Source organism: Camelus dromedarius, unplaced genomic scaffold, assembly GCF_036321535.1.
Source record: "Camelus dromedarius isolate mCamDro1 unplaced genomic scaffold, mCamDro1.pat HAP1_SCAFFOLD_27, whole genome shotgun sequence".
Classification (NCBI taxonomy): Eukaryota; Metazoa; Chordata; class Mammalia; order Artiodactyla; family Camelidae; genus Camelus; species Camelus dromedarius.
Genome location: NW_026989799.1, coordinates 479,024 through 502,002, shown reverse-complemented (window position 1 = coordinate 502,002; position 22,979 = coordinate 479,024).

Sequence of the window (22,979 nt, the reverse complement as noted above, 5' to 3'; positions counted from 1 at the left end):
CCCCTGCAACCCGTTCCCTTGGTGCTAGATGAACGAACGTCTCTCCACTTGCTCAGTTCTGAGAGATAAGTGTGTGTGAAAGCCGTACTTCACCTAGCTTGTTGGGAACACAAAGTTTCTTTTCAGTAGCAAACTCCATTCCATACATATATATGTGGAGGTAGAAGCTCCAACTCTTTTTTACAGTGAAAACTGCAGGAACTTCAAACCGGCACTAGGAAACAGACTGAGAAAGCAGAGAAATAGTGTCTCCTGCAACCCGTTCCCTTGGTGCTAGATGAACGAACGTCTCTCCACTTGCTCAGTTCTGAGAGATAAGTGTGTGTGAAAGCCGTCCTTCACCTAGCTTGTTGGGAACACAAAGTTTCTTTTCAGTTGCAAACTCCATTCCATACATATATATGGGCAGGTAATATCTAAAACTCTGTTTTAAAGTGAAAACTGCAGGAACTTCAAACCGGCACTAGGAATCAGACTGAGAAAGCAGAGAAAAAGTGTCTCCTGCAACCCGTTCCCTTGGTGCTACATGAACGAACGTCTCTCCACTTGCTCAGTTCTGAGAGATAAGTGTGTGTGAAAGCCGTCCTTCACCTAGCTTGTTGGGAACACAAAGTTTCTTTTCAGTTGCAAACTCCATTCCATACATATATATGGGGAGGTACTAGCTCCAACTCGGTTTGACAGTGAAAACTGCAGGAACTTGAAACCGGCACTAGGAAACAGACGGAGAAAGAAGAGAATAAGTGTCTCCTACAACACGTTCCCTTCGTGCTAGATGAACGAACGTCTCTCCACTTGCTCAGTTCTGAGAGATAAGTGTGTGTTAAAGCCGTCCTTCACCTAGCTTGTTGGGAACACAAAGTTTCTTTTCAGTTGAAAACTCCATTCCATACATATATATGGGGAGGTACAAGCTCCAACTCGGTTTGACAGTGAAAACTGCAGAAACTTCAAACCGGCCCTAGGAAACAGACTGAGAAAGCAGAGAAAAAGTGTCTCCTGCAACCTGTTCCCTTGGTGCTAGATGAACGAACGTCTCTCCACTTGCTCAGTTCTGAGAGATAAGTGTGTGTGAAAGCCGTCCTACACCTAGATTGTTGGGAACACAAAGTTTCTTTTCAGTTGCAAACTCCATTCCATACATATATATGGGGAGGTAGAAACCCCAACTCGGTTTTACAGTGAAAACTGCAGGAACTTCAAACCGGCACTAGGAAACAGACTGAGAAATCAGAGAAAAAGTGTCTCCTGCAACCCGTTCCCTTGGTGCTAATTGAACGAACGTCTCTCCACTTGCTCAGTTCTGAGAGATAAGTGTGTGTGAAAGCCGTCCTTCACCTAGCTTGTTGGGAACACAAAGTTTCTTTTCAGTTGCAAACTCCATTCCATACATATATATGTGGAGGTAGAAGCTCCAACTCGGTTTTACAGTGAAAACTGCAGGAACTTCAAACCGGCACTAGGGAACAGACTGAGAAAGCAGAGAAAATGTGTCCCCTGCAACCCGTTCCCTTGGTGCTAGATGAACGAACGTCTCTCCACTTGCTCAGTTCTGAGAGATAAGTGTGTGTGAAAGCCGTCCTTCACCTAGCTTGTTGGGAACACAAAGTTTCTTTTCAGTAGCAAACTCCATTCCATACATATATATGGGGAGGTTCTAGCTCCAACTCGGTTTGACAGTGAAAACTGCAGGAATTTCAAACCGGCACTAGGAAACAGACTGAGAAAGCAGAGAAAAAGTGTCTCCTGCAACGCGTTCCCTTGGTGCTAGATGAACGAACGTCTCTCCACTTGCTCTGTTCTGAGAACTAAGTGTGTGTGAAAGCCGTCCTTCAGCTCGCTTGTTGGGAACACAAAGTTTCTTTTCAGTTGCAAACTCCATTCCATACATATATATGGGCAGGTAATAGCTCCAACTCTGTTTTAAAGTGAAAACTGCAGGAACTTCAAACCGGCACTAGGAATCAGACTGAGAAAGCAGAGAAAAAGTGTCTCCTGCAACCCGTTCCCTTGGTGCTAGATGAACGAACGTCTCTCCACTTGCTCAGTTCTGAGAGATAAGTGTGTGTGAAAGCCGTCCTTCACCTAGCTTGTTGGGAACAAAAAGTTTCTTTTCAGTTGCAAACTCCATTCCATACATATATATGGGGAGGTACTAGCTCCAACTCGGTTTTACAGTGAAAACTGCAGGAACTTGAAACCGGCACTAGGAAACAGACTGAGAAAGAAGAGAATAAGTGTCTCCTGCAACACTTTCCCTTCGTGCTAGATGAACGAACGTCTCTCCACTTGCTCAGTTCTGAGAGATAAGTGTGTGTTAAAGCCGTCCTTCAACTAGCTTGTTGGGAACACAAAGTTTCTTTTCAGTTGAAAACTCCATTCCATACATATATATGGGGAGGTACAAGCTCCAACTCGGTTTGACAGTGAAAACTTCAGGAACTTCAAACCGGCCCTAGGAAACAGACTGAGAAAGCAGAGAAAAAGTGTCTCCTGCAACTCGTTCCCTTGGTGCTAGATGAACGAACGTCTCTCCACTTGCTCAGTTCTGAAGATAAGTGTGTGTGAAAGCCGTCCTACACCTAGCTTGTTGGGAACACAAAGTTTCTTTTCAGTTGCAAACTCCATTCCATACATATATATGTGGAGGTAGAAGCTCCAACTCGGTTTTACAGTGAAAACTGCAGGAACTTCAAACCGGCACTAGGGAACAGACTGAGAAAGCAGAGAAAATGTGTCCCCTGCAACCCGTTCCCTTGGTGCTAGATGAACGAACGTCTCTCCACTTGTTCAGTTCTGAGAGATAAGTGTGTGTGAAAGCCGTCCTTCACCTAGCTTGTTGGGAACACAAAGTTTCTTTTCAGTTGCAAACTCCATTCCATACATATATATGGGGAGGTACAAGCTCCAAATCAGTTTGAAAGTGAAAACTGCAGGAACTTCAAACCGGCCCTAGGAAACAGACTGAGAAAGCAGAGAAAAAGTGTCTCCTGCAACCCGTTCCCTTGGTGCTAGATGAACGAACGTCTCTCCACTTGCTCAATTCTGAGAGATAATTGTGTGTGAAAGCCGTCCTTCACCTAGCTTGTTGGGAACACAAAGTTTCTTTTCAGTTGCAAACTCCATTCTATACATATATATGGGGAGGTACAAGCTCCAACTCGGTTTTACAGTGAAAACTGCAGGAACTTCAAACCGGCACTAGGAAACAGACTGAGAAAGCAGAGAAAAAGTGTCTCCTGCAACCCGTTCCCTTGGTGCTAGATGAACGATCGTCTCTCCACTTGCTCAGTTCTGAGAGATAAGTGTGTGTGAAAGCCGCCCTTCCCCTAGCTTGTTGGGAACACAAAGTTTCTTTTCAGTTGCAAACTCTATTCCATACATATATATGGGGAGGTAGAAGCTCAAACTCGGTTTTACAGTGAAAACTGCAGGAACTTCAAACCGGCACTAGGAAACAGACTGAGAAACAGTGAAAAAGTGTCTCATGCAACCCGTTCTCTTGGTGCTAGATGAACGAACGTCTCTCCACTTGCTCAGTTCTGAGAGATAAGTGTGTGTGAAAGCCGTCCTTCACCTAGCTTGTTGGGAACACAAAGTTTCTTTTCAGTTGCAAACTCCATTCCATACATATATATGGGGAGGTACTAGCTCCAACTCGGTTTTACAGTAAAAACTGCAGGAACTTCAAACCGGCACTAGGAAACAGACTGAGAAAGCAGATAAAAGTGTCTCCTGCAACCCGTTCCCTTGGTGCTAGATGAACGAACGTCTCTCCACTTGCTCAGTTCTGAGAGATAAGTGTGTGTGAAAGCCGTCCTTCACCTAGCTTGTTGGGAACACAAAGTTTCTTTTCAGTTGAAAACTCCATTCCATACATATATATGGGGAGGTAGAAGCTCCAACTCGGTTTTACAGTGAAAACTGCAGGAACTTCAAACCGGCACTAGGAAACAGACTGAGAAAGCAGAGAAAAAGTGTCTCATGCAACCCGTTCCCTTGGTGCTAGATGAACAAACGTCTCTCCACTTGCTCAGTTCTAAGAGATAATTGTGTTTGAAATCCGTCCTTCAACTAGCTTGTTGGGAAAACAAAGAGTCTTTTCAGTTGCAAACTCCATTCCATTCATATATATGGGGAGGTACTAGCTCCAACTCTGTTTGACAGTGAAAACTGCAGGAACTTCTAACCGGCACTAGGAAACAGACTGAGAAAGCAGAGAAAAATGTCTCCTGCAACCCGTTCCCTTGGTGCTAGATGAACGAACGTCTCTCCACTTGCTCAGCTCTGAGATATAATTGTGTGTGAAAGCCGTCCTTCACCTAGCTTGTTGGGAACACAAAGTTTATTTTAAGTTGCAAACTCCATTCCATATATATATATGGGGAGGTACTAGCTCCAACTCGGTTTGATAGTGAAAACTGCAGGAACTTCTAACCGGCACTAGGAAACAGACTGAGAAAGCAGAGAAAAAGTGTCTCCTCCAACCCGTTCCCTTGGTGCTAGATGAACGAACGTCTCTCCACTTGCTCAGTTCTGAGAGATAATTGTGTGTGAAAGCCGTCCTTCAACTAGCTTGTTGGGAACACAAAGTTTCTTTTAAGTTGCAAACTCCATTCCATACATATATATGGGGAGGTACTAGCTCCAACTGTTTTTGACTGTGAAAACTGCAGGAACTTCAATCCGGCACTAGGAAACAGACTGAGAAAGCAGAGAAAAAGTTTCTCCTGCAACGGGTTCCATTGGTGCTAGATGAACGAACGTCTCTCCACTTGATTAGTTCTGAGAGATAATTGTGTGTGAAAGCCGTCCTTCACCTAGCTTGTTGGGAACACAAAGTTTCTTTAAAGTTGCAAACTCCATTCCATACATATATATGGGGAGGTACTAGCTCCAACTCGGTTTGACAGTGAAAACTGCAGGAAATTCAAACCGGCACTAGGAAACAGACTGAGAAAGCAGAGAAAACGTGTCTCCTCCAACCCGTTCCCTTGGTGCTAGATGAACGAACGTCTCTCCACTTGCTCAGTTCTGAGAGATAAGTGTGTGTGAAAGCCGTCCTTCACCTAGCTTGTTGGGAACACATAGATTCTTTTCAGTTGCAAACTCCATTCCATACATATATAAGGGGAGGTACAAGCTCCAACTCGGAATGACAGTGAAAACTGCAGGAACTTCCAACCGGCACTAGGAAACAGACTGAGAATTCAGAGAAATAGTGTCTCCTGCAACCCGTTCCCTTGGTGCTAGATGAACGAACGTCTCTCCACTTGCTCAGTTCTGAGAGATAATTGTGTGTGAAAGCCGTCCTTCAACTAGCTTGTTGGGAACACAAAGTTTCTTTTCAGTTGCAAACTCCATTCCATACATATATATGGGGAGGTACTAGCTCCAACTCTGTTTGACAGTGAAAACTGCAGGAACTTCAAACCGGCACTAGGAAACAGACTGAGAAAGCAGAGAAAATGTGTCTCTTGCAACCCGTTCCATTGGTGCTAGATGAACGAACGTCTCTCCACTTGATCAATTCTGAGAGATAATTGTGTGTGAAAGCCGTCCTTCACCTTGCTTGTTGGGAACACAAAGTTTCTTTAAAGTTGCAAACTCCATTCCATACATATATATGGGGAGGTACTAGCTCCAACTCGGTTTGACAGTGAAAACTGCAGGAACTTCCAACCGGCACTAGGAAACAGACTGAGAAAGCAGAGAAAACGTGTCTCCTCCAACCCGTTCCCTTGGTGCTACATGAACGAACGTCTCTCCACTTGCTCAGTTCTGAGAGATAAGTGTGTGTGAAAGCCGTCCTTCAACTAGCTTGTTGGGAACACATAGTTTCTTTTCAGTTGCAAACTCCATTCCATACATATATAAGGGGAGGTACAAGCTCCAACTCGGATTGACAGTGAAAACTGCAGGAACTTCCAACCGGCACTAGGAAACAGACTGAGAATGCAGAGAAATAGTGTCTCATGCAACCCGTTCCCTTGGTGCTAGATGAACGAACGTCTCTCCACTTGCTCAGTTCTAAGAGATAATTGTGTGTGAAAGCCGTCCTTCAACTAGCTTGTTGGGAACACAAAGTTTCTTTTCAGTTGCAAACTCCATTCCATACATATATATGGGGAGATACTAGCTCCAACTCTGTTTGACAGTGAAAACTGCAGGAACTTCAAACCGGCACTAGGAAACAGACTGAGAAAGCAGAGAAAATGTGTCTCCTGCAACCCGTTCCCTTGGTGCTAGATGAACGAACGTCTCTCCACTTGCTCAGTTCTGAGAGATAAGTGTGTGTGAAAGCCGTCCTTCACCTAGCTTGTTGGGAACACAAAGTTTCTTTTCAGTTGCAAACTCCATTCCATACATATATATGTGGATGTAGAAGCTCCAACACGGTTTTACAGTGAAAACTGCAGGAACTTCAAACCGGCACTAGGAAACAGACTGAGAAAGCAGAGAAAAAGTGTCTCCTGCAACCCGTTCCCTTGGTGCTAGATGAACGAACGTCTCTCCACTTGCTCAGTTCTGAGAGATAATTGTGTTTGAAATCCGTCCTTCAACTAGCTTGTTGGGAAAACAAAGATTCTTTTCAGTTGCAAACTCCATTCCATTCATATATATGGGGAGGTACTATCTCCAACTCTGTTTGACAGTGAAAACTGCAGGAACTTCTAACCGGCACTAGGAAACAGACTGAGAAAGCAGAGAAAAAGTGTCTCCTGCAACCCGTTCCCTTGGTGCTAGATGAACGAACGTCTCTCCACTTGCTCAGTTCTGAGAAATAATTGTGTGTGAAAGCCGCCGTCACCTAGCTTGTTGGGAACACAAAGTTTCTTTTCAGTTGCAAACTCCATTCCATACATATATATGGGGAGGTACTAGCTCCAACTGTGTTTGACAGTGAAAACTGTAGGAACTTCAAACCGGCACTAGGAAACAGACTGAGAATGCAGAGAAAAAGTTTCTCCTGCAACCCGTTCCCTTGGTGCTAGATGAACGAACGTCTCTCCACTTGCTCAGTTCTGAGAGATAATTGTGTGTGAAAGCCGTCCTTCACCTAGCTTGTTGGGAACACAAAGTTTCTTTAAAGTTGCAAACTCCATTCCATACATATATATGGGGAGGTACTAGCTCCAACTCGTTTTGACAGTGAAAACTGCAGGAAATTCAAACCGGCACTAGGAAACAAACTGAGAAAGCAGAGAAAAAGTGTATCCTCCAACCCGTTCCCTTGGTGCTAGATGAACGAACGTCTCTCCACTTGCTCAGTTCTGAGAGATAAGTGTGTGTGAAAGCCGTCCTTCACCTAGCTTGTTGGGAACACATAGTTTCTTTTCAGTTGCAAACTCCATTCCATACATATATAAGGGGAGGTACAAGCTCCAACTCGGATTGACAGTGAAAACTGCAGGAACTTCCAACCGGCACTAGGAAACAGACTGAGAATGCAGAGAAATAGTGTCTCCTGCAACCCGTTCCCTTGGTGCTAGATGAACGAACGTCTCTCCACTTGCTCAGTTCTGAGAGATAAGTGTGTGTGAAAGCCGTTCTTCAACTAGCTTGTTGGGAACACAAAGTTTCTTTTAAGTTGCAAACTACATTCCATACATATATATGGGTAGGTACAAGCTCCAACTCGGTTTGACAGTGAAAACTGCAGGAACTTCAAACCGGCACTAGGAAACAGACTGAGAAATCAGAGAAAAAGAGTCTCCTGCAACCCATTCCCTTGGTGCTAGATGAACGAACGTCTCTCCACTTGCTCAGTTCTGAGAGATAAGTGTGTGTGAAAGCCGTCCTTCACCTAGCTTGTTGGGAACACAAAGTTTCTTTTCAGTTGCAAACACCATTCCATAAATATATAAGGGGAGGTACAAGCTCCAACTCGGATTGACAGTGAAAACTGCAGGAACTTCCAACCGGCACTAGGAAACAGACTGAGAATGCAGAGAAATAGTGTCTCCTGCAACCCGTTCCCTTGGTGCTAGATGAACGAAAGTCTCTCCACTTGCTCAGTTCTGAGAGTTAAATGTGTGTGAAAGCCGTCCTTCACCTAGCTTGTTGGGAACACAAAGTTTCTTTTCAGTTGCAAACTCCATTCCATACATATATATGGGGAGGTCCTAGCTCCAACTCGGTTTGACAGTGAAAACTGCAGGAACTTCTAACCGGCACTAGGAAACAGACTGAGAAAGCAGAGAAAAAGTGTCTCCTGCAACCCGTTCCCTTGGTGCTAGATGAACGAACGTCTCTCCACTTGCTCAGCTCTGAGAGATAATTGTGTGTGAAAGCCGTCCTTCACCTAGCTTGTTGGGAACACAAAGTTTCTTTTAAGTTGCAAACTCCATTCCATACATATATATGGGGAGGTACTAGCTCCAACTCTGATTTACAGTGAAAACGGCAGGAACTTCAAACCGGCACTAGGAAACAGACTGAGAAAGCAGAGAAAAAGTGTCTCCTGCAAACCGTTCCCTTGGTGCTAGATGAACGAACGTCTCTCCACTTGCTCAGTTCTGAGAGATAAGTGTGTGTGAAAGCCGTAATTCACCTAGCTTGTTGGGAACACAAAGTTTCTTTTCAGTTGCAAACTCCATTCCATACATATATATGGGGAGGTACTAGCTCCAAATCGGTTTTACAGTGAAAACTGCAGGAACTTCAAACCGGCACTAGGAAACAGACTGAGAAATCAGAGAAAAGTGTCTCCTGCAACCCGTTCCCTTGGTTCTAGATGAACGAACGTCTCTCCACTTGCTCAGTTCTGAGAGATGATTCTGTGTGAAATCCGTCCTTCACCTAGCTTGCTGGGAACACAAAGTTTCTTTTCAGTTGCAAACCCCATTCCATACATATATATGGGGAAGGAAAATGTCCAACTCGGTTTTACAATGAAAACTGCAGGAACTTCAAACCGGCACTAGGAAACAGACTGAGAAAGCAGAGAAAAAGTGTCTCCTGCAACCCGTTCCCTTGGTGCTAGATGAACGAACGTCTCTCCACTTGCTCAGTTCTGAGAGATAAGTGTGTGTGAAAGCCGTCCATCACCTAGCTTGTTGGGAACACAAAGTTTCTTTTCAGTTGCAAACTCCATTCCATACATATATATGGGGAGGTACAAGCTCCAAATCAGTTTGAAAGTGAAAACTGCAGGAACTTCAAACCGGCCCTAGGAAACAGACTGAGAAAGCAGAGAAAAAGTGTCTCCTGCAACCCGTTCCCTTGGTGCTAGATGAACGAACGTCTCTCCAGTTGCTCAGTTCTGAGAGATAATTGTGTGTGAAAGCCGTCCTTCACCTAGCTTGTTGGGAACACAAAGTTTCTTTTCAGTTGCAACCTCCATTCCATACATATATATGGGGAGGTACAAGCTCCAACTCGGTTTTACAGTGAAAACTGCAGGAACTTCAAACCGGCACTAGGAAACAGACTGAGAAAGCAGAGAAAAAGTGTCTCCTACAACCCGTTCCCTTGGTGCTAGATGAACGAACGTCTCTCCACTTGCTCAGTTCTGAGAGATAAGTGTGTGTGAAAGCCGCCCTTCCCCTAGCTTGTTGGGAACACAAAGTTTCTTTTCAGTTGCAAACTCTATTCCATACATATATATGGGGAGGTAGAAGCTCAAACTCGGTTTTACAGTGAAAACTGCAGGAACTTCAAACCGGCACTAGGAAACAGACTGAGAAACAGAGAAAAAGTGTCTCATGCAAACCGTTCTCTTGGTGCTAGATGAACGAACGTCTCTCCACTTGCTCAGTTCTGAGAGATAAGTGTGTGTGAAAGCCGTCCTTCACCTAGCTTGTTGGGAACACAAAGTTTCTTTTCAGTTGCAACCTCCATTCCATACATATATATGGGGAGGTACAAGCTCCAACTCGGTTTTACAGTGAAAACTGCAGGAACTTCAAACCGGCACTAGGAAACAGACTGAGAAACAGAGAAAAAGTGTCTCCTGCAACCCGTTCCCTTGGTGCTAATTGAACGAACGTCTCTCCACTTGCTCAGTTCTGAGAGATAAGTGTGTGTGAAAGCCGCCCTTCACCTAGCTTGTTGGGAACACAAAGTTTCTTTTCAGTTGCAAACTCTATTCCATACATATATATGGGGAGGTAGAAGCTCAAACTCGGTTTTACAGTGAAAACTGCAGGAACTTCAAACCGGCACTAGGAAACAGACTGAGAATCAGAGAAAAGTGTCTCCTGCAACCCGTTCCCTTGGTGCTAGATGAACGAACGTCTCTCCACTTGCTCAGTTCTGAGAGATAAGTGTGTGTGAAAGCCGTCCTTCACCTAGCTTGTTGGGAACACAAAGTTTCTTTTCAGTTGAAAACTCCATTCCATACATATATATGGGGAGGTAGAAGCTCCAACTCGGTTTTACAGTGAAAACTGCAGGAACTTCAAACCGGCACTAGGAAACAGACTGAGAAAGCAGAGAAAAAGTGTCTCCTGCAACCCGTTCCCTTGGTGCTAGATGAACAAACGTCTCTCCACTTGCTCAGTTCTGAGAGATAATTGTGTTTGAAATCCGTCCTTCAACTAGCTTGTTGGGAAAACAAAGATTCTTTTCAGTTGCAAACTCCATTCCATTCATATATATGGGGAGGTACTAGCTCCAACTCTGTTTGACAGTGAAAACTGCAGGAACTTCTAACCGGCACTAGGAAACAGACTGAGAAAGCAGAGAAAAATGTCTCCTGCAACCCGTTCCCTTGGTGCTAGATGAACGAACGTCTCTCCACTTGCTCAGTTCTGAGAGATAATTGTGTGTGAAAGCCGTCCTTCACCTAGCTTGTTGGGAACACAAAGTTTCTTTTAAGTTGCAAACTCCATTCCATACATATATATGGGGAGGTACTAGCTCCAACTGTTTTTGACTGTGAAAACTGCAGGAACTTCAAACCGGCACTAGGAAACAGACTGAGAAAGCAGAGAAAAAGTTTCTCCTGCAACGGGTTCCATTGGTGCTAGATGAACGAACGTCTCTCCACTTGATCAGTTCTGAGAGATAATTGTGTGTGAAAGCCGTCCTTCACCTAGCTTGTTCGGAACACAAAGTTTCTTTAAAGTTGCAAACTCCATTCCATACATATATATGGGGAGGTACTAGCTCCAACTCGGTTTGACAGTGAAAACTGCAGGAAATTCAAACCGGCACTAGGAAACAGACTGAGAAAGCAGAGAAAACGTGTCTCCTCCAACCCGTTCCCTTGGTGCTAGATGAACGAACGTCTCTCCACTTGCTCAGTTCTGAGAGATAAGTGTGTGTGAAAGCCGTCCTTCACCTAGCTTGTTGGGAACACATAGATTCTTTTCAGTTGCAAACTCCATTCCATACATATATAAGGGGAGGTACAAGCTCCAACTCGGAATGACAGTGAAAACTGCAGGAACTTCCAACCGGCACTAGGAAACAGACTGAGAATTCAGAGAAATAGTGTCTCCTGCAACCCGTTCCCTTGGTGCTAGATGAACGAACGTCTCTCCACTTGCTCAGTTCTGAGAGATAATTGTGTGTGAAAGCCGTCCTTCAACTAGCTTGTTGGGAACACAAAGTTTCTTTTCAGTTGCAAACTCCATTCCATACATATATATGGGGAGGTACTAGCTCCAACTCTGTTTGACAGTGAAAACTGCAGGAACTTCAAACCGGCACTAGGAAACAGACTGAGAAAGCAGAGAAAATGTGTCTCCTGCAACCCGTTCCATTGGTGCTAGATGAACGAACGTCTCTCCACTTGATCAGTTCTGAGAGATAATTGTGTGTGAAAGCCGTCCTTCACCTAGCTTGTTGGGAACACAAAGTTTCCTTAAAGTTGCAAACTCCATTCCATACATATATATGGGGAGGTACTAGCTCCAACTCGGTTTGACAGTGAAAACTGCAGGAACTTCCAACCGGCACTAGGAAACAGACTGAGAAAGCAGAGAAAACGTGTCCCTTCCAACCCCTTCCCTTGGTGCTACATGAACGAACGTCTCTCCACTTGCTCAGTTCTGAGAGATAAGTGTGTGTGAAAGCCGTCCTTCAACTAGCTTGTTGGGAACACATAGTTTCTTTTCAGTTGCAAACTCCATTCCATACATATATAAGGGGAGGTACAAGCTCCAACTCGGATTGACAGTGAAAACTGCAGGAACTTCCAACCGGCACTAGGAAACAGACTGAGAATGCAGAGAAATAGTGTCTCCTGCAACCCGTTCCCTTGGTGCTAGATGAACGAACGTCTCTCCACTTGCTCAGTTCTGAGAGATAATTGTGTGTGAAAGCCGTCCTTCAACTAGCTTGTTGGGAACACAAAGTTTCTTTTCAGTTGCAAACTCCATTCCATACATATATATGGGGAGGTACTAGCTCCAACTCTGTTTGACAGTGAAAACTGCAGGAACTTCAAACCGGCACTAGGAAACAGACTGAGAAAGCAGAGAAAATGTGTCTCCTGCAACCCGTTCCCTTGGTGCTAGATGAACGAACGTCTCTCCACTTGCTCAGTTCTGAGAGATAAGTGTGTGTGAAAGCCGTCCTTCACCTAGCTTGTTGGGAACACAAAGTTTCTTTTCAGTTGCAAACTCCATTCCATACATATATATGTGGATGTAGAAGCTCCAACACGGTTTTACAGTGAAAACTACAGGAACTTCAAACCGGCACTAGGAAACAGACTGAGAAAGCAGAGAAAAAGTGTCTCCTGCAACCCGTTCCCTTGGTGCTAGATGAACGAACGTCTCTCCACTTGCTCAGTTCTGAGAGATTAGTGTGTGTGAAAGCCGTCCTTCACCTAGCTTGTTGGGAACACAAAGTTTCTTTTTATTTGAAAACTACATTCCATACATATATATGGGGAGGTACAAGCTCCAACTCGGTTTGACAGTGAAAACTGCAGGAACTTCAAACCGGCACTAGGAAACACACTGAGAAAGCAGAGAAAAAGTGTCTCCTGCAACCCGTTCCTTTGGTGCTAGATGAACGAACGTCTCTCCACTTGCTCAGTTCTGAGAGATAATTGTGTTTGAAATCCGTCCTTCAACTAGCTTGTTGGGAAAACAAAGATTCTTTTCAGTTGCAAACTCCATTCCATTCATATATATGGGGAGGTACTATCTCCAACTCTGTTTGACAGTGAAAACTGCAGGAACTTCTAACCGGCACTAGGAAACAGACTGAGAAAGCAGAGAAAAAGTGTCTCCTGCAACCCGTTCCCTTGGTGCTAGATGAACGAACGTCTCTCCACTTGCTCAGTTCTGAGAGATAATTGTGTGTGAAAGCCGTCCTTCACCTAGCTTGTTGGGAACACAAAGTTTCTTTTAAGTTGCAAACTCCATTCCATACATATATATGGGGAGGTACTAGCTCCAACTCTGATTTACAGTGAAAACGGCAGGAACTTCAAACCGGCACTAGGAAACAGACTGAGAAAGCAGAGAAAATGTGTCTCCTGCAAACCGATCCCTTGGTGATAGATGAACGAAAGTCTCTCCACTTGCTCAGTTCTGAGAAATAATTGTGTGTGAAAGCCGCCGTCACCTAGCTTGTTGGGAACACAAAGTTTCTTTTCAGTTGCAAACTCCATTCCATACATATATATGGGGAGGTACTAGCTCCAACTGTGTTTGACAGTGAAAACTGTAGGAACTTCAAACCGGCACTAGGAAACAGACTGAGAATGCAGAGAAAAAGTTTCTCCTGCAACCCGTTCCCTTGGTGCTAGATGAACGAACGTCTCTCCACGTGCTCAGTTCTGAGAGATAATTGTGTTTGAAATCCGTCCTTCAACTAGCTTGTTGGGAACACAAAGTTTCTTTTCAGTTGCAAACTCCATTCCATACATATATATGGGGAGGTACTAGCTCCAACTGTGTTTGACAGTGAAAACTGTAGGAACTTCAAACCGGCACTAGGAAACAGACTGAGAATGCAGAGAAAAAGTTTCTCCTGCAACCCGTTCCCTTGGTGCTAGATGAACGAACGTCTCTCCACGTGCTCAGTTCTGAGAGATAATTGTGTTTGAAATCCGTCCTTCAACTAGCTTGTTGGGAAAACAAAGATTCTTTTCAGTTGCAAACTCCATTCCATTCATATATATGGGGAGGTACTAGCTCCAACTCTGTTTGACAGTGAAAACTGCAGGAATTTCAAACCGGCACTAGGAAACAGACTGAGAAAGCAGAGAAAATGTGTCTCCTGCAACCCGTTCCATTGGTGCTAGATGAACGAACGTCTCTCCACTTGATCAGTTCTGAGAGATAATTGTGTGTGAAAGCCGTCCTTCACCTAGCTTGTTGGGAACACAAAGTTTCTTTAAAGTTGCAAACTCCATTCCATACATATATATGGGGAGGTACTAGCTCCAACTCGGTTTGACAGTGAAAACTGCAGGAACTTCCAACCGGCACTAGGAAACAGACTGAGAAAGCAGAGAAAACGTGTCCCTTCCAACCCGTTCCCTTGGTGCTACATGAACGAACGTCTCTCCACTTGCTCAGTTCTGAGAGATAAGTGTGTGTGAAAGCCGTCCTTCAACTAGCTTGTTGGGAACACATAGTTTCTTTTCAGTTGCAAACTCCATTCCATACATATATAAGGGGAGGTACAAGCTCCAACTCTGATTGACAGTGAAAACTGCAGGAACTTCCAACCGGCACTAGGAAACAGACTGAGAATGCAGAGAAATAGTGTCTCCTGCAACCCGTTCCCTTGGTGCTAGATGAACGAACGTCTCTCCACTTGCTCATTTCTGAGAGATAATTGTGTGTGAAAGCCGTCCTTCAACTAGCTTGTTGGGAACACAAAGTTTCTTTTCAGTTGCAAACTCCATTCCATACATATATATGGGGAGGTACTAGCTCCAACTCTGTTTGACAGTGAAAACTGCAGGAACTTCAAACCGGCACTAGGAAACAGACTGAGAAAGCAGAGAAAATGTGTCTCCTGCAACCCGTTCCCTTGGTGCTAGATGAACGAACGTCTCTCCACTTGCTCAGTTCTGAGAGATAAGTGTGTGTGAAAGCCGTCCTTCACCTAGCTTGTTGGGAACACAAAGTTTCTTTTCAGTTGCAAACTCCATTCCATACATATATATGTGGATGTAGAAGCTCCAACACGGTTTTACAGTGAAAACTGCAGGAACTTCAAACCGGCACTAGGAAACAGACTGAGAAAGCAGAGAAAAAGTGTCTCCTGCAACCCGTTCCCTTGGTGCTAGATGAACGAACGTCTCTCCACTTGCTCAGTTCTGAGAGATTAGTGTGTGTGAAAGCCGTGCTTCACCTAGCTTGTTGGGAACACAAAGTTTCTTTTCAGTTGAAAACTCCATTCCATACATATATATGGGGAGGTACAAGCTCCAACTCGGTTTGACAGTGAAAACTGCAGGAACTTCAAACCGGCACTAGGAAACACACTGAGAAAGCAGAGAAAAAGTGTCTCCTGCAACCCGTTCCTTTGGTGCTAGATGAACGAACGTCTCTCCACTTGCTCAGTTCTGAGAGATAATTGTGTTTGAAATCCGTCCTTCAACTAGCTTGTTGGGAAAACAAAGATTCTTTTCAGTTGCAAACTCCATTCCATTCATATATATGGGGAGGTACTATCTCCAACTCTGTTTGACAGTGAAAACTGCAGGAACTTCTAACCGGCACTAGGAAACAGACTGAGAAAGCAGAGAAAAAGTGTCTCCTGCAACCCGTTCCCTTGGTGCTAGATGAACGAACGTCTCTCCACTTGCTCAGCTCTGAGAGATAATTGTGTGTGAAAGCCGTCCTTCACCTAGCTTGTTGGGAACACAAAGTTTCTTTTAAGTTGCAAACTCCATTCCATACATATATATGGGGAGGTACTAGCTCCAACTCTGATTTACAGTGAAAACGGCAGGAACTTCAAACCGGCACTAGGAAACAGACTGAGAAAGCAGAGAAAATGTGTCTCCTGCAAACCGATCCCTTGGTGATAGATGAACGAAAGTCTCTCCACTTGCTCAGTTCTGAGAAATAATTGTGTGTGAAAGCCGCCGTCACCTAGCTTGTTGGGAACACAAAGTTTCTTTTCAGTTGCAAACTCCATTCCATACATATATATGGGGAGGTACTAGCTCCAACTGTGTTTGACAGTGAAAACTGTAGGAACTTCAAACCGGCACTAGGAAACAGACTGAGAATGCAGAGAAAAAGTTTCTCCTGCAACCCGTTCCCTTGGTGCTAGATGAACGAACGTCTCTCCACGTGCTCAGTTCTGAGAGATAATTGTGTGTGAAAGCCGTCCTTCACCTAGCTTGTTGGGAACACAAAGTTTCTTTAAAGTTGCAAACTCCATTCCATACATATATATGGGGAGGTACTAGCTCCAACTCGGTTTGACAATGAAAACTGCAGGAAATTCAAACCGGCACTAGGAAACAGACTGAGAAAGCAGAGAAAAAGTGTATCCTCCAACCCGTTCCCTTGGTGCTAGATGAACGAACGTCTCTCTACTTGCTCAGTTCTGAGAGATAAGGGTGTGTGAAAGCCGTCCTTCACCTAGCTTGTTGGGAACACATAGTTTCTTTTCAGTTGCAAACTCCATTCCATACATATATAAGGGGAGGTACAAGCTCCAACTCGGATTGACAGTGAAAACTGCAGGAACTTCCAACCGGCACTAGGAAACAGACTGAGAATGCAGAGAAATAGTGTCTCCTGCAACCCGTTCCCTTGGTGCTAGATGAACGAACGTCTCTCCACTTGCTCAGTTCTGAGAGATAAGTGTGTGTGAAAGCCGTTCTTCAACTAGCTTGTTGGGAACACAAAGTTTCTTTTAAGTTGCAAACTACATTCCATACATATATATGGGGAGGTACAAGCTCCAACTCGGTTTGACAGTGAAAACTGCAGGAACTTCAAACCGGCACTAGGAAACAGACTGAGAAATAAGAGAAAAAGAGTCTCCTGCAACCCATTCCCTTGGTGCTAGATGAACGAACGTCTCTCCACTTGCTCAGTTCTGAGAGATAAGTGTGTGTGAAAGCCGTCCTTCACCTAGCTTGTTGGGAACACAAAGTTTCTTTTCAGTTGCAAACACCATTCCATAAATATATAAAGGGAGGTACAAGCTCCAACTCGGATTGACAGTGAAAACTGCAGGAACTTCCAACCGGCACTAGGAAACAGACTGAGAATGCAGAGAAATAGTGTCTCCTGCAACCCGTTCCCTTGGTGCTAGATGAACGAAAGTCTCTCCACTTGCTCAGTGTTGAGAGTTAAATGTGTGTGAAAGCCGTCCTTCAACTAGCTTGTTGGGAACACAAAGTTTCTTTTCAGTTGCAAACTCCATTCCATACATATATATGGGGAGTTCCTAGCTCCAACTCGGTTTGACAGTGAAAACTGCAGGAACTTCTAACCGGCACTAGGAAACAGACTGAGAAAGCAGAGAAAAAGTGTCTCCTGCAACCCGTTCCCTTGGTGCTAGATGAACGAACGTCTCTCCACTTGCTCAGCTCTGAGAGATAATTGTGTGTGAAAGCCGTCCTTCACCTAGCTTGTTGGGAACACAAAGTTTCTTTTAAGTTGCAAACTCCATTCCATACATATATATGGGGAGGTACTAGCTCCAACTCTGATTTACAGTGAAAACGGCAGGAACTTCAAACCGGCACTAGGAAACAGACTGAGAAAGCAGAGAAAATGTGTCTCCTGCAAACCGATCCCTTGGTGATAGATGAACGAAAGTCTCTCCACTTGCTCAGTTCTGAGAAATAATTGTGTGTGAAAGCCGCCGTCACCTAGCTTGTTGGGAACACAAAGTTTCTTTTCAGTTGCAAACTCCATTCCATACATATATATGGGGAGGTACTAGCTCCAACTGTGTTTGACAGTGAAAACTGTAGGAACTTCAATCCGGCACTAGGAAACAGACTGAGAAAGCAGAGAAAAAGTTTCTCCTGCAACCCGTTCCCTTGGTGCTAGATGAACGAACGTCTCTCCACTTGCTCAGTTCTGAGAGATAATTGTGTGTGAAAGCCGTCCTTCACCTAGCTTGTTGGGAACACAAAGTTTCTTTAAAGTTGCAAACTCCATTCCATACATATATATGGGGAGGTACTAGCTCCAACTCGGTTTGACAGTGAAAACTGCAAGAAATTCAAACCGGCACTAGGAAACAGACTGAGAAAGCAGAGAAAAAGTGTATCCTCCAACCCGTTCCCTTGGTGCTAGATGAACGAACGTCTCTCCACTTGCTCAGTTCTGAGAGATAAGTGTGTGTGAAAGCCGTCCTTCACCTAGCTTGTTGGGAACACATAGTTTCTTTTCAGTTGCAAACTCCATTCCATACATATATAAGGGGAGGTACAAGCTCCAACTCGGATTGACAGTGAAAACTGCAGGAACTTCCAACCGGCACTAGGAAACAGACTGAGAATGCAGAGAAATAGTGTCTCCTGCAACCCGTTCCCTTGGTGCTAGATGAACGAACGTCTCTCCACTTGCTCAGTTCTGAGAGATAAGTGTGTGTGAAAGCCGTTCTTCAACTATCTTGTTGGGAACACAAAGTTTCTTTTAAGTTGCAAACTACATTCCATACATATATATGGGGAGGTACAAGCTCCAACTCGGTTTGACAGTGAAAACTGCAGGAACTTCAAACCGGCACTAGGAAACAGACTGAGAAATCAGAGAAAAAGAGTCTCCTGCAACCCATTCCCTTTGTGCTAGATGAACGAACGTCTCTCCACTTGCTCAGTTCTGAGAGATAAGTGTGTGTGAAAGCCGTCCTTCACCTAGCTTGTTGGGAACACAAAGTTTCTTTTCAGTTGCAAACACCATTCCATACATATATAAGGGGAGGTACAAGCTCCAACTCGGATTGACAGTGAAAACTGCAGGAACTTCCAACCGGCACTAGGAAACAGACTGAGAAAGCAGAGAATTAGTGTCTCCTGCAACCCGTTCCCTTGGTGCTAGATGAACGAACTTCTCTCCACTTGCTCAGTTCTAAGAGATAAGTGTGTGTGAAAGCCGTCCTTCAACTAGCTTGTTGGGAACACAAAGTTTCTTTTCAGTTGCAAACTCCATTCCATACATATATATGGGGAGGTACTACCTCCAACTCGGTTTGACAGTGAAAACTGCAGGAACTTCAAACCGGCACTAGGAAACAGACTGAGAAAGCAGAGAAAAAGTGTCTCCTGCAACCCGTTCCCTTGGTGATAGATGAACGAACGTCTCTCCACTTGCTCAGTTCTGAGAGATAATTGTGTTTGAAATCCGACCTTCAACTAGCTTGTTGGGAAAACAAAGATTCTATTCAGTTGCAAACTCCATTCCATTCATATATATGGGGAGGTACTAGCTCCAACTCTGTTTGACAGTGAAAACTGCAGGAACTTCTAACCGGCACTAGGAAACAGACTGATAAAGCAGAGAAATAGTGTCTCCTGCAACCCGTTCCCTTGGTGCTAGATGAACGAACGTCTCTCCACTTGCTCAGCTCTGAGAGATAATTGTGTGTGAAAGCCGTCCTTCACCTAGCTTGTTGGGAACACAAAGTTTCTTTTAAGTTGCAAACTCCATTCCATACATATATATGGGGAGGTACTAGCTCCAACTCGGTTTGACAGTGAAAACTGCAGGAACTTCAAACCGGCACTAGGAAACAGACTGAGAAAGCAGAGAAAAAGTATCTCCTCCAACCCGTTCCCTTGGTGCTAGATGAACGAACGTCTCTCCACTTGCTCAGTTCTGAGAAATAATTGTGTGTGAAAGCCGCCGTCACCTAGCTTGTTGGGAACTCAAAGTTTGTTTTCAGTTGCAAACTCCATTCCATACATATATATGGGGAGGTACTAGCTCCAACTGTGTTTGACAGTGAAAACTGCAGGAACTTCCAACCGGCACTAGGAAACAGACTGAGAATGCAGAGAAATAGTATCTCCTGCAACCCGTTCCCTTGGTGCTAGATGAACGAAAGTCTCTCCACTTGCTCAGTTCTGAGAGTTAAGTGTGTGTGAAAGCCGTCCTTCAACTAGCTTGTTGGGAACACAAAGTTTCTTTTCAGTTGCAAACTCCATTCCATACATATATATGGGGAGGTCCTAGCTCCAACTCGGTTTGACAGTGAAAACTGCAGGAACTTCTAACCGGCACTAGGAAACAGACTGAGAAAGCAGAGAAAAAGTGTCTCCTGCAACCCGTTCCCTTGGTGCTAGATGAACGAACGTCTCTCCACTTGCTCAGTTCTGAGAGATAATTGTGTGTGAAAGCCGTCCTTCATCTAGCTTGTTGGGAACACAAAGTTTCTTTAAAGTTGCAAACTCCATACCATACATATATATGGGGAGGTACTAGCTCCAACTCGGTTTGACAGTGAAAACTGCAGGAAATTCAAACCGGCACTAGGAAACAGACTGAGAAAGCAGAGAAAAAGTGTAACCTCCAACCCGTTCCCTTGGTGCTAGATGAACGAACGTCTCTCCACTTGCTCAGTTCTGAGAGATAAGTGTGTGTGAAAGCCGTCCTTCACCTAGCTTGTTGGGAACACATAGTTTCTTTTCAGTTGCAAACTCCATTCCATACATATATAAGGGGAGGTACAAGCTCCAACTCGGATTGACAGTGAAAACTGCAGGAACTTCCAACCGGCACTAGAAAACAGACTGAGAATGCAGAGAAATAGTGTCTCCTGCAACCCGTTCCCTTGGTGCTAGATGAACGAACGTCTCTCCACTTGCTTAGTTCTGAGAGATAAGTGTGTGTGAAAGCCGTTCTTCAACTAGCTTGTTGGGAACACAAAGTTTCTTTTCAGTTGCAAACTCCATTCCATACATATATATGGGGAGGTCCTAGCTCCAACTCGGTTTGACAGTGAAAACTGCAGGAACATCTAACCGGCACTAGGAAACAGACTGAGAAAGCAGAGAAAAAGTGTCTCCTGCAACCCGTTCCCTTGGTGCTAGATGAACGAACGTCTCTCCACTTGCTCAGTTCTGAGAGATAAGTGTGTGTGAAAGCCGTCCTTCACCTAGCTTGTTGGGAACACAAAGTTTCTTTTAAGTTGCAAACTCCATTCCATACATATATATGGGGAGGTACTAGCTCCAACTCTGATTTACAGTGAAAACGGCCGGAACTTCAAACCGGCACTAGGAAACAGACTGAGAAAGCAGAGAAAATGTTTCTCCTGCAACCCGTTCCCTTGGTGATACATGAACGAACGTCTCTCCACTTAGTCAGTTCTGAGAGATAATTGTGTTTGAAAGCCGTCCTTCACCTAGATTGTTGGGAACACAAAGTTTCTTTAAAGTTGCAAACTCCATTCCATACATATATACTGGGGAGGTACTAGCTCCAACTCGTTTTGACAGTGAAAACTGCAGGAAATTCAAACCGGCTAGGAAACAGACTGAGAAAGCAGAGAAAATGTGTCTCCTCCAACCCGTTCCTTTGGTGCTAGATGAACGAACGTCTCTCCACTTGCTCAGTTCTGAGAGATAAGTGTGTGTGAAAGCCGTCCTTCATCTAGCTTGTTGGGAACACAAAGTTTCTTTTCAGTTGCAAACTCCATTCCATACATATATATGGGGAGGTACTAGCTCCAACTCGGTTTGACAGTGAAAACTGCAGGAACTTCAAACCGGCACTAGGAAAAAGACTGAGAAAGCAGAGAAAAAGTGTCTCCTGCAACCCGTTCCCTTGGTGCTAGATGAACGAAGGTCTCTCCACTTGCTCAGTTCTGAGAGATAAGTGTGTGTGAAAGCCGTCCTTCACCTAGCTTGTTGGGAACACATAGTTTCTTTTCAGTTGCAAACTCCATTCCATACATATATAAGGGGAGGTACAAGCTCCAACTCGGATTGACAGTGAAAACTGCAGGAACTTCCAACCGGCACTAGGAAACAGACTGAGAAAGCAGAGAAAAAGTGTCTCCTGCAACCCGTTCCCTTGGTGCTAGATGAATGAACGTCTCTCCACTTGCTTAGTTCTGAGAGGTAATTGTGTGTGAAAGCCGTCCTTCACCTAGCTTGTTGGGAACACAAAGTTTCTTTTCAGTTGAAAACTCCATTCCATACTTATATATGGGGAGGTACAAGCTCCAACTCGGTTTGACAGTGAAAACTGCAGGAACTTCAAACCGGCACTAGGAAACAGACTGAGAAAGCAGAGAAAAAGTGTCTCCTGCAACCCGTTCCCTTGGTGCTAGATGAACGAACGTCTCTCCACTTGCTCAGTTCTGAGAGATAATTGTGTTTGAAATCCGTCCTTCAACTAGTTTGTTGGGAAAACAAAGATTCTTTTCAGTTGCAAACTCCATTCCATTCATATATATGGGGAGGTACTAGCTCCGACTCTGTTTGACAGTGAAAAATGCAGGAACTTCTAACCGGCACTAGGAAACAGACTGAGAAAGCAGAGAAAAAGTGTCTCCTGCAACCCGTTCCCTTGGTGCTAGATGAACGAACGTCTCTCCACTTGCTCAGCTCTGAGAGATAATTGTCTGTGAAAGCCGTCCTTCACATAGCTTGTTGGGAACACAAAGTTTATTTTAAGTTGCAAACTCCATTCCATACATATATATGGGGAGGTACTAGCTCCAACTCGGATTGACAGTGAAAACTGCAGGAACTTCAAACCGGCACTAGGAAACAGACTGAGAAAGCAGAGAAAAAGTGTCTCCTCCAACCCGTTCCCTTGGTGCTAGATGAACGAACGTCTCTCCACTTGCTCAGTTCTGAGAGATAATTGTGTGTGAAAGCCGTCCTTCACCTTACTTGTTGGGAACACAAAGTTTCTTTTCAGTTGCAAACTCCATTCCATACATATATATGGGGAGGTATTAGCTCCAAATGTTTTTGACAGTGAAAGCTGCAGGAACTTCAAACCGGCACTAGGAAACAGACTGAGAAAGCAGAGAAAAAGTTTCTCCTGCAACCCGTTCCATTGGTGCTAGATGAACGAACGTCTCTCCACTTGCTCAGTTCTGAGAGATAATTGTGTGTGAAAGCCGTA